General features: G+C 37.6%; 1 protein-coding gene across 2 annotated transcripts in view; it reads right to left on the bottom strand.

Annotated features, from left to right (window-relative positions):
• peak1 (pseudopodium-enriched atypical kinase 1) overlaps positions 1-15,416 on the bottom strand; it is a 137,064-nt gene that overhangs the window by 96,119 nt on the left and 25,529 nt on the right. Inside the window, exon 2 of one of the 2 annotated variants that reach the window (XM_051920306.1) lies at positions 9,961-10,069. The exons of the other annotated variant lie outside the window; for it this stretch is intronic. The gene's annotated coding sequence lies outside the window, so the exon portion shown is untranslated. The remainder of the gene's footprint in view (positions 1-9,960; positions 10,070-15,416) is intronic. 2 annotated transcript variants of the gene reach the window in all.

Here is a 15,416-nt window from a genome sequence, read left to right as displayed (position 1 = left end):
TTTATGCTGCAGACTAGTGACTTACTTGGACAATGTGGGGCTGTGCAGTATGCTAGTGGTAAAGGCTGATCAGGAACATGCTTTCTTTTCTCTTAAGTGCAAGTACTCATCCTTGAAAAAAGTTGGTGCTTTCTAAAGATCTTTAATTGGGCTGCTAGTAAAACTTTCTCGCTCTTTTTTTTTTTTTAAACTTATAAGCACAGCCAAATGGCAACACAAGTTTCTACAACATATTAATGCATACCACAGTTGTGAGGAAAAATAACTGAATATCTGACTGCAAAAATAACGTAAAAATATTTTAATAATGTGGGCCATCACAATGATCTGCTAATGAAGACATATGGGGACAATAACCAGAATGCATCAGACATGTACAGTTCAGCATTCAGGTTGTGAGTGAATTGCCCCTGCATCCGTTTTTATGCTGGTACTTAACCAGTATCTATGCAACTACACTGACTGTGGTCTCCTTTTCTGTCTCCAACAAGAGGGCTCTATCCATCAAGGGAAACCTTTCTGAAGATCTCTGAATAATTTCTTGAGCTTTACCTTAGTTTCTTAGAAAGTGTGGAATTAAATACCTCTGGCACTACCTGTGTTTAGGACTGTGTTCACTTTTGTGTCAGTAATACTTGGAATTCCTTTGATGTTTTATTTGTTAAAGGCACAATTAAGGAATTATTAATATAGAGAGTTCAGGGGAACAAAGGTCACAGAAAAATCAAAGCACAAATCAGTCTGAGATAACAGCTTTCAAAAGCAAGAAAGCTTTAAAATGTATTGAACAGATTATTTATTTTCACTACCCTGAAAAAACAGGGGAAAAATAGGCACTTAGTTAAACACTAATCACTTAAATGTCACCACAATGTCACAATGCTGTAACAGTGAAAGAAGCAAAGCACAGAAGTGCTGAAAGCGAGAATGTGCTGGTTGACTGATAATGGCCACAGGCAATAAAATCACAAATCAAAATTTATGTAGTGAAAGTTTTGTGGTTTTCTCCATCAATATTTTGCCACAAAAAGGGGCATGGCAGACAGAGGGAACATAGTCAGCATCTTTCAAGTAATACTAACCTCTTGGCAGTTACTGCAAATTTTATGTCATTCAATTAGAATTTAGAATCCAAAATGGTAACTTTTCATCAATTTATAAATAATTTGGAATTTCAACTGTAAACACTATAACCTCCAGCAAGTGCCAATTCCTGTTAAGTTTACTTCATCTTTGCCTTCAGGCTGGCAGTACAATTAGAAGCACAATCAGAAATCCACCAGTTTACCTTCAAATATATGCTCTTTTTTCAGACTTTTCTTATTACTCACGTTCAAGGAATTTCACTTCATTTCTTAGGACGGGTTTTTGATCTGATGATTATGCTGGGTATTACATGCCTCTCAGATAGTGGACACATGTTAGCTCCTTTAACCCTGATGAAGTACAACATAGCCATGATATTAAGTACAAGAGTCAGGAACTTATTGTCACTTATCTGAAATTTAAATTCTAATATGTGTATATTGAAGAAAAGGCCAAATTAGACTTCAAGCAGTACTCGTGTACACTTAGAAATCAAAAACCCCTGGAGAATATGTGTCTGGCTAACAGAATATCTCAATTGTTTTAGGTGGTCATATTTGCTAGAAACTTTGCAATCATAATATCCAAAAGGCCATTTTTTGGACTACATGTTTATATATTTATTTAGGTTAGGTCAATTACATGTTAAATATATCTATCATTGTTCATTATCAGGGTGTTTGAGTCTTGCAATTTTCATAGAAATGTGATCATTATTTATATTATTTGAAATAAAGAGCAAATTTATGACACATTCTTGTGTTATGCTTTTTGCTGCCAGGATTTGATTCATGTACATAGCAACCCTGTCCAGGAGACAACAGATGCAGAAAATTAATGGATAAATCTTATGATCACATTTTATTGTTTCAGATGCTTGTAATGTGCAATTTTTATTGTGATAGATAGTGCCTTTTATGTAGGCTATCTGTTGCAGGTGTAGTGTAAAACATTCTCTTCATTCAAGCGTTTGTTACACCAACCTTTTAAAATGAGTGATCTTATCGTGTAATCCGGAGGCTTTTAATACGCACACTGTCAAGAGTACCTCTCTCACTACAGCAAAGCTCTACAATTAACCACTCTCTAAGTCAATTTAGAACCCCTCTGTGCCTAACTGGACTAAGCAAAAGGAACAAACCCTGGAGCAGGTTTAGAAAATGCATTCTAATTCGGATCCCTGGAGAAAGGAGACAAATATACGAAGGTTTTCAGTCCTCCTAACTCTCACTCCTCTGTCTACCCCACTTCAATCTCATTTAAAAGGGTTCTGCCAGGCTGAAAAGGTCATCCATGTCATGACCATGAATGAGATGGGTTTGTTCTGCACCGTGACTTAAGAAATGCCGGCAACGTCTTTGTGCACCTACATTCTTTCAGAATTAAATGTGTCTCTCTCTTCCTGGGACTCTAATACATTTGTAAAATGATTTCCATTAAATCCTCTGTGATGTGAAGCTTTGCCTCCTCATCAGCTCAGACTGCATGACTAGCTGATACTTCTCAATTAAATGTATTTTTATATAGCATACTTCAAATCTACAAGAACAGAACACTATATTCATTATCATGCATTGGCCTCTAAGGATCACCTGTCAGACTCTGCTGATGCTTGTGGAATGAGATGAGGTGCTGTTGCTAATTGTATCATCTCTTTTTCCCTTCACCGTACTGAGAAAACACCATATGAAGGCAAATGAGCCACACCCATCATGCCCCAGGAAACCCCACACCTTCAGCTCAAGCCCTATAAACATGCACATCCCTGGAAGGAGTGGTCTCAGTTGGGGAGCAGGCTATCTTTAGGAAAGACGTCTATGACATCAATATGCTAAATAGAGAGCCAATATTCTCAAGAAACCACTTAAGCTAATCAGACAATTGTTAACACCTGTTTTCTGATGTTGTGCACCCTGAGTGCTTATTTAAGTTCTATTTTTTGGACTCTTACATTAAAAGAGGTGTCCGCTGAACCCTCTTCGAAAATCTAAAGCATAAATGCAGTTTAATATCTTTACAAGCTAAGAAAAGAAATTCTGAGGCTGGCGAAGAATTTTTTCATGAAAAAAACGTCAAAATAATGTATAACAGTGTAAGGTTAGTTTTCATAATCAGTTAGTCTCAATGACTCAACTTGAGACAACTCAATTATTACAAACACACATCGAAAAACTAAAGAGCCAATGGAATGAATGTTAGCTACTAGTGAGTCACATGGAAGATAATAAGTTTGAATGTACATAAATGGCTGTTTACTAGATATGGACAAGATGAAAGTTTCACTATCCAGAAGTATTTGAAATGTGTTAATATCTAAGAGATTAGGGTGCTCTAAACACCACATGTCAACCCACGGTGTGCAAAATAAAATGGAGATACAAAGCTAAACATTTCCAGCTTTAGCAGAATAGGCAATTGTTTAATTGCATTTGCCTGCCAAAGTTTAAAGAAACCATGGCAAATAGAAACAGAGTTTTTAAACACACAGTACTGAATTGCTTTTCAAAACAGAGTACTTGGCCCGTGCGAAGCAGGAAGGCAATATCTTTACAGGGATGTGTAAGTGGTGTCTGATGAGACAAACATGCAGGGTGCTTTTCCAAACACAGCAACTATTTGCAGGAAATGTCACTTCTTGAAAAGATATTATTCTGCTTATTTGCACCATCTATGGGAATAAGGAAGCAATGTATTTTATTAATACCTGCATAAAATTACTTCTACATTCTAGACAGATGGCATATTGCTAACATTAGCACTACTACAGATGTTCCGACTAAATATTTGTAAATGTTTTACTTAAACATTCAAATTCATCCTGGTATTCACAAAATTACAATAAAAAGACCTTCATATGTAAAAAGCAAAAATTAAGGGGATTAATTATAAATTTGAGGAAGAAAACATTGCTGAAATTGCTCATTACTTGCAGTGTTCATTCACATCTTGTCTAAACTTTCCTAAGTATGTTTGTGTATGAAGTATAAATGCAGCCTGAGCTGCAATAAACAAGACTGTTCCCATCCATTTTTGAACACAATCAATGTTTTGTCTGGCCTACGCCTGCCTGCAGCCCGAGTTGCATCCGGCTCCCACCTGTACGCTAAATATATTGTATTGTTTGCTGGCTGTTGATCATTTTTGCCCTGCTGTGCATATTCAGAAGAGAAATAAATTTAAAGAATTTGCTTAAAGGATTTTTTCAGCTTTCTGTGCTAAAGAGTGCTTGAAACAAGAGACCAATATTTTTGTCAGAGTCAGTAGGTCAGCGTCTATGGGAGCACTTTATATCATGGCTGAAATGAAGGTACTTGAGATAATTATATTTAATATTAGGATACTGCAGTTAAGTCTTGTGAACACCTCCAGGGAAGCAAATGTAAGAGTAGAGTGTCAATTCTAAAAACCGAAAAGTGTAAAGCTGAAATGTTGGGACCCATCTTATGGATGTTGTTGGGCTTAAATGTTGTTGCAAAACCCAATCTAAAAACAAGCTCAAAGTTGTCACTGGTGTAGTGAATAGCAGCAGGTAAAAAGGGGGCTTTGTGATGCTTCTCTGTCCAAATATTTACTGTCACAGCACACCTGTACTTTTCCTGACAGGACTGATTTTATTTACAACTTCTGTGTCTCCTCAATCGCATGTTGCGTAATGGTTAAGCAATGTGGAAATACTGTAATTTGCCTGTTGTGGTTGAACTTTCAACCAAATGCTTTTTTAATTGAGTAAAACCTATGCAAGACATTTTGGTGGACCACAGAGGCCCTTACAAGGCCGTGATGCCTTGATAATGGAAGGACTGGAGGAGAGAGATTATTCTGGACACTATCTCCCCGGAACGCTAGTGGGCAGCCCCCCTGGCTTGTAACGGGGCCATGGGTTTGGAGCATGGAAGTTCAACCCAGCTGGGGCCTGTGGCCACCGCCAGGGGGCACCAGGACCTTTGCCAAGCCCTATTTAGCAGCACTCTGCCAGACCTGGAAGTGCTGCCGGAAGAAGCTCATTGTATACCTGGAGACCTTCCAGGTGTCCTATAAAAGAAGCCAGCCACCACTACTTGGAGAGCCAGAGTTGGGAGGAGGTGGATGAAGCTTGCCGGGTGAGGAGTGGAGGCGGAGAAAAGAGAAGGGAAAAAAAGGACTGGGCTTTGGCGCTGTTTATTTCTGTTGCGCTGCTGTGGGGAGCAAGAAAAGCGCTTCCCATGTGAATAAACATGTGTTGTCTGGCAAACTCATGACTCTGTCTGTGTCAGGGTTAGAACTGAATATATTAAAAAAATGTACAATTTTTTTGACAGGTTGTTTCTTTAGGGTACTTGCAACTTTTTATTTGTGAACAGCAGAGCCTCATTTTTCTTGTCAACCCTGTATGTCCAGTTTTTCTTAGGTTATTTCAATGGGCTTAAGAAATAAGGGAAAAACTCACCTTTCTAGATTTCTTTTTCAATATTGTTAATACATACTTGGGCTGTTTCATTAATAAGCACTTCACAGTAATTCAATTAACACTTCCACAATCAGAGCAACATTTGTCTGGGTCTGCATTTTAATTGGAACCTCCATGCCTAAAGTGGCAAAAACAGCTTAAAATGATGATTTTGGTCACCTCTATCACATGTATACAACAACTGAAAAATTAAGTTTTTGAAGACTCAAATTACAGGCTTCCCCAAATTTTGAAAAGCTGCTTTACAAAAATTTCTCTTCGTGTCCTTTTTCATTACATGAACCACAAGGAAACCGAATTTTCACACTACGAAGTTATATTCAGGAACAATTTTTAAACACGTCACTAGCGCTAACAGCCAAGTACACCTTGTGACAGTGGGGAATGGAATGTGGCTACATACTTTGGACAGGGCTGGATGTTGGTGACATGTAATTGCAGTCTCAGTCATTCTCACAGCTGTTCTTGTGTTCAAAGACCCCCCTTGTAACAGCCTGCCGCATGGCGCAGAGCAGGATACATTACCAGGAGCAAGTTGTACTTGTGCAGTCATGGACTACAGTTCAATCAAATGGTGTTGCTCAAACCTGTCTTTATAATATCCTGAGAATCGTGGCTATAACAAAGAATCATGATATAGTTTTGGAAAGGCCCAAGACAGACCAAAAAGGCCATTCCTTTGAATGTGAAACTTGTAGTGATAAAGCATAGGTAAACAGCATTATTAAACAGTATTTAATAAAGATCAATGTCTTAATAGGGTTTTTTTTAAATGACTAATGTTATTATTAAACTAATTCTGTCAACTTGTTTGTGCTTGGTGCCATTTGAAAAAAAAATGGGGGAATTTCTGGTGTCAGGGGATGCTTAACAGTGTTTCCCATTTATGGTAAAAAGTGCACAAAAGTACACAATTCGCCACACAATGAGGTATTCAAGAATAGACTGCCTCTGTAAAGGGACAGAGGCCTGTGCTTTTGTTATGAATTTTTATTCCTTGATCACAAGATCCTCTATGAAGTAATAAAATTATGTACTACACCGCAAAGAAATAAAAGGCCCCGGCCAGACTTCTGACAAAATGCAATCAATAAACTTTGCTTTTATAAGAAAGCTTACTAAATATTTAAAAAAAAAAAAAAAAAAAAGGCATACTAAAGATCTAATAACATATGCCACATACAAAAGTGAACATGCACTGCATGCAGCCCACAGAATTTTCTATTACATATGTATGTATTGAAACAATAGGGCTTAAATATGAAACATTCTGTTCTTAATTATTGGCTAACAACCGGAACATACAAAGAGCTCCTATCAAAAGGAATCAGTCAGGGCTGAGATTAGACGATTCACCAGCGCACTGTGTATTCTTAGAATGGTTTCAGGCAGTGTGATGTAATGGTTAATGCTCGAGCGTTCAGACCCTAAAGTTGTGGATTCAAATACCACTACTGACACTATGTGACCATGAGCAATAACTTAACCTACTTGTGCTCCAAATGGAAAAATGAAAATAGTGTAACCAGTTGTATCTCAAGTGTTTTAAGTCAATTTGAATAAAGACATCAGCCAAATAAGAAATGAATATAAAAATAATAATATTGTTTAATTGTAAAAATTAAACTAACTAGTTTAAGTTTCTCTTATTTGGTATAACAGAGTAACACACTTTTGCCCATTGTTGGAATATGCTTTTAATTTAAACTGCAGTTTATTAAACAGAACTAATAAACTACACTATGTCTTAAACTACTGCAATACATTAAATAAATAAAAAAACATCATCATATCATGGTCATATCACCATGTCATATCATGATATGTCTGGCAATAAGGTAATGCTCTTTCGGTTATCCAAAACAATGGTGGAATCACGAAAAAAAGAGCTTCACTAGTGTTCCTTCATGTTTAAATTCTAAAGAAAAACATCCTTGCCTGAGCCTCACAACAGAAAATGGATGGATCCAAGCCATCAACAGATACATTTTTTTATAGGGCATGTATGTTTTTAGCCAGCTCTTTAAATCTGATAAGTGCATACAGTCTATGCATAGCCTTTAGACTGATCCTCTTCTTAACTGTTAAATACCAACATGGGAATCGACTTTTTGAAAATGCAGATCTTTGCCTCAGAGTTTATTTGGAAGAGTCTGTGCAACTGAAAAACAGCACCATAGATCCCTATTCCAAGGAGCACAACTACACAACTGCTCATGGTTATTACGCACAATTTAATATAATTATAGTATGATTACTTTTTTTATGACTAACAATATAAACTGTAAGCTGAAAACTGCATCTGAATCTATCTTCATGCATTTCATGGAAGGAACTTAATAAAACGTTCAAGATTACAATGACCAAGGTTACAGCTACTCTGAATTTTGTTAACCGTATATAACATCATTCTATTTCACACGTTGACAGTTCTTGTTCAATTGCAAGCTAACTGTTAAAGACTAATGACATGTTTGAAACTGAATTATATATACAATAAATATGAAAGACCTTTTGAAATAATACAAAGATAAAAAGGTCACTAGGAGAAGATACAGTCAATCAAATATAGTCAGTTTATATGATTACAACAACTAATTTACCTGGTTAATTCTATATTACAATATAATGGTGTTTGTCAAAATCAAGCCAGCTAACATTACATATAAAAAAATGGTCAACTGAACCTGTGAACTTTCTTATTCAGTATACTTCAGTGCTTTCCTCTACGTGTCACTTCTGTATTTTGTGAAAAGGGCCAATTAACACCCCCCAAAAAAGTATGACTAAAGATGAGCAACAGCAGTGTGCACACAATCATCAAGGATACCCCTAATCAGTGTCAAACTCCGATCCTGGAGGGCCAAAGAAGCTGCAGGGCTTCATTCTAACCACATTTTAGTTAGTGATGAATTTCTGCTACTAATCAACTAGTTTGCCCTAATTGCAATTGTTTTGTCTTTTAAAACTCAGACCCTTTTATTGTTTCTTTTTTCCTTTATTAGCAGTCAAGCATTAATGACATAAAAAATGTGAGCCAATACATGACAAGTTAACCATCATACAATATTTGAAAAGAAAGAAAGATGAAGGTCTCAGTAATGTTGGTATGCTCAAATCACCAAAACATTTTGATGGTCATCTTAGAAAAAACAAAACAGTTTTGGAAATGTCTGCTGTGTGGATTGAGAGCAGCAACAAGCTATGGAATTAAGTAACAGGTTTATTAAGAATAAGAACTGTCTTCTAATTTTAAAATATCTGGTTGGAGTTTGAGGCCCTGACTTAGCCGGACATCTATTGGTTCACTTTGTGTCTCATTTTACTGCTAGTTAAGGAAAAAAGAGGTCATTTAGAGATCTGAGTCTTAAAAAGCAAGTATCTTAAAATTAAGGGAAAAAGAAGTCAGTTGGCAGCAAAAAATGGTCACTAAATTGGAAAGTTGCAAGAAGGAAACCCTGCAGCCAGTGTAGCACCCCAGGAGCTGATTTTGACATTCCTGCCCTAGAAGATGCTGCAGGTGGAACATTCCAGCACAATGTGTGGAGGGGTAGAGAGCGGTAAACTACATAAACAGATGGACATTATGAAATGAACAGAAGGGAAGGAGGGATGAAACTTATGTCTACTCAGAAGAAAAGAAAGAAAATAAAGAACTGAATAAAGGTTAAAAAAAAAGAAAAGAAACACCACTTTGTGGTGGGGAACAGTGGCCATTACACAGAGCCAATGGACAAAAACAGAAGACAGCACGCAAAGGATATCAGCAGACAAAATGTTAAACCTGCAGACAAGACATTCCCACTGCTGTGATGTTGCTGGCAATTGAGTGCTTCTGCTGAAAGGGAATAAAGTCTCTCATTATAATGACTTTTTGTTCCCTGCACTTCCTTCAGGTATATGAATTAAATTAACAGGCCAACGATGAAATCCTTTTTATTTCTGTAGGGGTTCAGTGAAAGTGGTCAGATTCAGAAGAAATCTGGACTCTAACTGACACATTCTCAGGCAGCATGCATCTCTTGCTAAATGGAACTGCCTTTAACAATAAGAATGGTGGCCAAAATGCTGAGCCATTTCAAAAAAAAAAACAAACAAAAAACAAAACACATTAGGAATTAGCAGTGCCCTAGCTAAAATTAGAGGAATGGTACTGTAACAGTTGCAAAAATGCAGCCTGTGATTTCAGTGAATAATCAGGAGAAAAAAAATCAGTGAAAAGCTACAGTGAAAATGGGAATGGTTTCTGCTAAAAGCATTACATACAACTGCCTAAGGGTTCAAGCAAGGAATAAGGGATGTGAACAGCAAGTGCATATACAAGAATGTTTTGAAAATAATAGGAACTAAGAAAGGGAGAATAAATGCATAATTCTTGCTAAGTGCAGGCAAATCAATGTAAAAAGAGAAAAAAGGAATCCTCTTACCCGTTTGAAAATGCACACTTTTGTAGAAGGCAATTAGGACCAGATATACAGTAAGGAGAAGTGAGTGACAGTCACTGAAGACACGAGGACTGACAAGTGGAGGAATGATCTGAAAGAGAGGTTAGATGGGGAGGATGGATTACTTTATAAGAAGCGATGTATAAATGTATAGAATTCATTTTAGCAATCAAAGAGAACATCAAAACATGTTGTGTACCTTTCTTTAGTACTGTAAATCTTAAATGCTAAAGGCATAATCCATCACTTACAATATTATTTATGATGATAAAAAGAGTGTGATACATGGCGACTTTAAAAACCCTTAATTTCCCTAAATACTGAGAGTTGTCAAGCAGCAGAAAGATTGGAAGGCAATCTACAAAAAAAAGTTTCTTTTTCTGCATTGGTAATGTCTAAGGTGAAATGTGCAATTCTGGTACAAAAATGGAATAAATAATAAGAGGAGAATTTGCCTGAGGTAGCCTGCACACACAGTAAATGCAAGGATAAAAAAATACCAGATTTTGTAGCTGAAAGGAATATAATGAAGCCATTAAAGGAAAGAAAATGGAAAAGCAATAAAGAACCGACAAGGATAGGAGGGGGGCATCCTGTGAGAGAACAGTGAAATAAAGGAAGGATTGATGAAAAATTAAAAAGGCAAAGAGGAAACTCAAAAGGGTTCTGGCAGATAATTAAAACATGCAAACATCTTGGAAGAAACAACAGCATCCCCTGATAATAAGCATTATTAATATTTCTGTCAGCTAGTGGGGAGCTCCTGGATAATATTGTCTCAAACAAATAAAAATAAAAATGAAACTACAAACCAACATATAGGACCACAGATAAAATGTTAACCTTTCTTCTGTAAATTAAATAATTACATTTTAAGATAACAATACAGTATGTTCAATTATTCCCGTAGAGTTCTACTATGTGAAAATCTTCATAGTTTATAATATTAATAGAGTTCTATAAGTTTAAACTTTATTTGGGCAAAACCATTACATCTGGAATTCTTAGTCACATTTGTTCCCACAGCAAAAATAAAATCAAAGGAAACAAATAATTGCTTGGAAACCAGCAGTGGCAATCTGTATAAGCAAATGTGCAAACAATTAGTTTTGCACATCCATTATGTTTGCAGTCTCCACTAGAGGGCTATTCTTTAGTCTCATCATAAAAAGTTGATAACCAAATATGTTCTAATTATGGCAACCTAGGGACATTTGGGATGCTGTTTTTGCCACATCAAGAATGCCTTGATGAGGATTATTAGTCTGTTTCAGGCTGGAGAGTCAGTCAGTCAGGCACATCACAATGCTTTCAAGAAGGCTCTCATTTACCTGTGAAGAATGACTTGGAAACCTCAAACGAACATCATCAAAGGACCAACTGTGAATCCTGCAACAAGCCATAATGCAAGTCAACAATTTCTCCTATGTATTGAAATATAGTGCTTTCGATATATTGTATTTCTGGGAAATAACCTGAAATGTAGGCGGATGACTTGTACAGATGAGGCTTCATTCACAGAGTCTAGTAAGAGATCTACAGATGCCCTTCAGCAACTGATAACCTTGCCTAGACTGGTGCTGAACTCAAGTAGCCTTGGCTGCTGTGAACACGCTGTAAGAAAAGCAGGTGTCATGGTTTAGGGCACCATCACCTACAATATATGGCTAAATGTGCTGTTCGTTTTATAAAAAAAAAAAAAAAAAAAAAGAAAGTGTGACTGAAAACAAAAACTACATGCTTAGGAGATCCTGACACCCACAGTGTCAGTGCTATTTTCTGACATAAGCACAGCCAAATACCCACTTGTCTCTTACAGCCAGTGGCAGAGCCTAATCCACAAACAGTGATGATGTTTTAGCGCTTACGCATAGGATGAAGACCACGACTACTAGCCAGGATGCTTTTATTATTAATTTGTGGAAAAACTGTAAAACAAATATCTATATTTTTAAAATGCTTCTGAAGACAAAGACAAACAAAAGAACAAGAACACAAAAGAACACATAGCTCTAAGACACTTTATTCTAAACTAGTCATTTAGCCCGTTATAATAACGGGCGCTAGAACAGTAGTGCATAAACATTAGTAGGAACAGTCTATACTAAATGGCAAGGGACTTTGACCTCATTCTTTTTGTTGGTCGTATTTTTCTTTCTTTCAGTCTTTCTTTTGTTGATGTTTACTTGCTGAGCTGACCGTTCTTCATGGGCTGCCGCCGTGTATTGTGTGTCTTTAATTTTCTGTGACAGTGATACTGTCTTGTACGGCTGTATTCAATAAGGGCGTGCACAAAAGGCGAGCTTCAAAAAGGTGACCTCAATTGAGCGCGCCTTTATTCGCTGCGCCCAATTGAGGTCGCCCTTTTGAGGCTCGTCTTTTTGTGCGCATCCTTATTGAAGGATACCGTCTTGTCGTCCGCTGGCTTGTATGTCCGTAATATACCTTTAATTTTCTCTGGCGGTAATACAGGCGTGCGCGTCGGTAATATGCCTTTAATCTCCTCTGACAGTAATACTGGCTTGTATGTGGGTGTAATATGCGTCACTGTATTGTGTACCTTTAATTTCCTCTCGCAGTAATACTGGTTTGCATTTCCGTAAAATGCCTCTAACTTTCTCTGACAGTAATATCGCACCATGCCCCGCGCATGTGCACTTCATCAGAAGACACCCACACACAGACACCTGGACACACATAGGGATTTTATATATACAGTAATCCCTCCTCCATCGCGGGAGTTGCGTTCCAGAGCCACCCGCGAAATAAGAAAATCCGCAAAGTAGAAACCATATGTTTATATGGTTATTTTTATATTGTCATGCTTGGGTCACAGATTTGCGCAGAAACACAGGAGGTTGTAGAGAGACAGGAACGTTATTCAAACACTGCAAACAAACATTTGTCTCTTTTTAAAAAGTTTAAACTGTGCTCCATGACAAGACAGAGATGACATTTCTGTCTCACAATTAAAAGAATGCAAACATATCTTCCTCTTCAAAGGAGTGCGCGTCAGGAGCACAGGCTGTCAGAAACAGAGAGGAAAGCAAACAAATCAATAGGGCTGTTTAGCTTTTAAGTATGCGAAGCACCGCCGGTACAAAGCTGTTGAAGGTAGCAGCTCACACCCCCTCCGTCAGGAGCAGGGTGAGAGAGAGAGAGAGAGAGAGAGAGACAGAGAAAAACAAAACAGTGAAAAATCAATACGTGCCCTTTGAGCTTTTAAGTATGTGAAGCACCGTGCAGCCATGTCGCTTCACGAAGCAGCTGCACACAGAAGGTAGCAACGTGAAGATAATCTTTCAGCATTTTTAGACGAGCGTCCGTATCGTCTAGGTGTGCGAACAGCCCCCCTGCTCACACCCCCTACGTCAGGATCAGAGAAAGTCAGCGCAAGAGAGACAGAGAAAATTAAGTTGGGTAGCTTCTCAGCCATCTGCCAATAGCGTCCCTTGTATGAAATCAACTGGGCAAACCAACTGAGGAAGCATGTACCAGAAATTAAAAGACCCATTGTCCTCAGAAATCCACGAACCAGCAAAAAATCCGTGATATATATTTAAATATGCTTACATATAAAATCCGCGATAGAGTGAAGCCACGAAAGGCGAAGCGCGATATAGCGAGGGATCACTGTATAGATGATTTATACGTTAATCTATACATATTAATAAAAGGCAAAGCCCTCACTGACTGACTGACTGACTCATCACTAATTCTCGAACTTCCCATGTAGGTGGAAGGCTGAAATTTGGCAGGCTCATTCCTTACAGCTTACTTACAAAAGTTAGGCAGGTTTCATTTCGAAATTCTACGTGTAATGGTCATAACTGGAACCTGTTTTTTGTCCATATACTCTAATGGAGGAGGCGGAGTCACGTATCGCGTCATCACGCCTCCTACGTAATCACGTGAACTAAAAACAAGGAAGAGATTTACAGCACGAGTCAAACGCGGGAACAAAGGTAAATGACGTTAATTTTTGAGTGTCTTTTAATACTGTGTAAGCATACATATTAACACATGTGCAATTAAACGTGTGCATTTACGGGGTGATTTCTCAGGCTTAAAAGCTCGCCTTTTATTAAAAAGGTAAATGCAAACTGTTTTCATTCTGAAGGGCACAAACCACGTTAGATTTCAGACGTTAAATGCGCAAAAATGTCGGTACACCAGATAAATAAGCGCAACATATTATCAGTTGTATTGTATGCTTACAATACATATAGAAATGTGTTAATCATTAACTAATATTATGGGATGGTGTTTTTCGACTCGCGCCTTGATTTAAACGATTGCATTTCTTGGTGGGTTTGCGTAGCTTATTGTCAATATCTTTACACCTCTTTTTAAGACTTAATTTAAAAAGGTTTTCTTTTCTTCTTAATTAAAATTTAAAAGCAATACTTCACCGCTGCGAAGCCCCTCTAGCGCTGACGTCCGAGGTTCGATTACCGTAAGCGAGTGCAGTGAGTGTGTACGGCTGATGAGCCAAGAATAAGGGGAAAAGACGTGTCGCGTACTCTTTGCATTATTTGACAGTAAACTATTTTCAACCATTCTATGATCTGCTTCTCACAACTGAATGCACCGTGGCTGATGTTACCTCACTTGCTGGCCAACCATAAGCGTTATCTGGTAGGTAACCAGCCACTCACTTCACTCCCTTACGGGAATCGAACCTCGGACGTCAGCGCTACAGGCGAAGCCCCTAAAATTGCGCCACGGTTTGTGGTTCGTTTATTTGACAACATGTAGATCGGGGTAATTACATTCACGGCATTCGTAGTCTGATTCACAATCTGATTGTATGGGTGGTTACCTACCAGGTAACGCTTATAGTTGGCCAACAAGTCAGCTCGAAGTGATCACTCGAGTGAAGGCAGCTTCACAAAAAAACAGATCCTTAACAAACTGTTATTAGTATATTTTCCCTCAATTTAAAAAGGTTTTCTTTTCTTCTTAATAAAAATTTAAAAGCAGTACTTCGCCGGTGCGAAGCGCGTGGATTTGACCGACTGACACATACAGACATATTCATGAGTGCAGGTACTTCGGAAAGAAAGCACCGTGTAAACCTAAACTTTAAATTAAGTTCATAGACCTACAAAAGGTTGCCATTCATTTGAGGCAAGATTGCTTTTCTTCTGTACAACTATACGTTGCATTCTCAAGAGTGTGCTTGCATGGCTTCGGATATATATATATATATATATATATATATATATATATATGTATGTCTATATATAAATATGTAAGCTTATAAGTACTGCCTTACTTCTCTTTAAGAAAGGAAGATGTAATGATACTTGATTTAAACGATTCCATGTCTTCCTGGGTTTGCTTAGCTTATTGTCAATATCTTTACACCTTTTTTTAAGACTTATTGACTGAAACGGGCTTTCACGAAAAAAGTTAGGGCTTTGCTACACAAGTTA

This window comes from Erpetoichthys calabaricus, chromosome 17 (genome assembly GCF_900747795.2).
Source record: "Erpetoichthys calabaricus chromosome 17, fErpCal1.3, whole genome shotgun sequence".
Lineage (NCBI taxonomy): Eukaryota > Metazoa > Chordata > Cladistia > Polypteriformes > Polypteridae > Erpetoichthys > Erpetoichthys calabaricus.
The sequence above is the reverse complement of the archived record's forward strand: the minus strand, read 5'-3'. Positions and strand labels throughout refer to the sequence as shown.